Below are 1,293 nucleotides of genomic sequence, written 5' to 3'. Positions count from 1 at the left end.
ACTTCAGTGGGTTCTCATCAGACATTAGTATTTTTACGAAAACATTACCTAACGTCATAGGTGGAAACTCAATCTCTAATAGGCGAATGATCAGCGAGAACTACAGGGCTAGCTAACTTCCTACTAAGTGAATTGTACCTATATCAACTCGTAATCAACTCGCTCATCGTGAACCCCTCCATAAGATATCAATGAATTTCCAAACTAAAAAGAATTGCTCGTAAGTTTGTGAAACTTTTGTTTATAAACCATTGTATGTAATAATTATTATTGTAAATTATATCGTTGTGTGTATATTAAAACGAATTTGTGTTAAAAACGAAAACGGTGTGTATCAATCTTGTTGGCAAATCTCAAAACTGACTATGTATCGGCATTTATTTAAATACTAAATCCAAAGTACAATTTAACCACTAAATTTAAATTTATCAATTAACTCAATTTCAGATCATTTGAAATTCTAATACGTAACATTCTTTTTACAAAAAAAGAAAAAACAATAAAAAGTAGTTCACTTGATTTATTTCTTTTAAGACCAACACAAATTTTGGCTATTATTTTACTCCTTAAAATTTGATAATATGATGGATGACGTAAACAAGAAATGTGTTTTTATATGCTTGAAGGCTAAAATTCTTGGACTTTTCGATTAAATCATGTTATAATTGAATTTATAGAATGCATTATATTGTACATGAAGATCCAATTATGTTATAACAGAGTTGAAGTACTTGTATGGGCACTATTTGTTGCATGTATGAACACCAAGTACTTGTATGAGTACTATTTTGTTGCATGTATGAATACTAAGTACTTGTATGGGCACTATTTTGTTGCATGTATGAACACTAAGTACTTGTATGGATACTATTTTGTTGCATGTAAACACTAAGTACTTGTATGAACAAAGTTAAACTGACATTTGAAAGCAACAACAAAGGGTTAAGAGGGAAATAAATCCACTAAAATTTTACTTTAATTTACCTATACTTCAAGTTTCAGCACTCTTACATTAAAACATTGTCACTGGCCACACTGTAACAATTGTACTTGCCTACACACTAACAGTTTAAGCACTCTTACATTATAACAGTGTCACAGCATACCACTGTAACAATTGTACTTGCCTACACCATAACAGTTTAAGCACTCTTACATTATAACAGTGTCACAGCATACCACTGTAACAATTGTACTTGCCTACACCATAACAGTTTAAGCACTCTTACATTATAACAGTGTCACAGCATACCACTGTAACAATTGTACTTGCCTACACCATAACAGTTTAAG

This window comes from Limulus polyphemus, unplaced genomic scaffold (assembly GCF_000517525.1).
Source record: "Limulus polyphemus unplaced genomic scaffold, Limulus_polyphemus-2.1.2 Scaffold364, whole genome shotgun sequence".
Lineage (NCBI taxonomy): Eukaryota > Metazoa > Arthropoda > Merostomata > Xiphosura > Limulidae > Limulus > Limulus polyphemus.
This window is presented reverse-complemented; position numbering follows the sequence as displayed.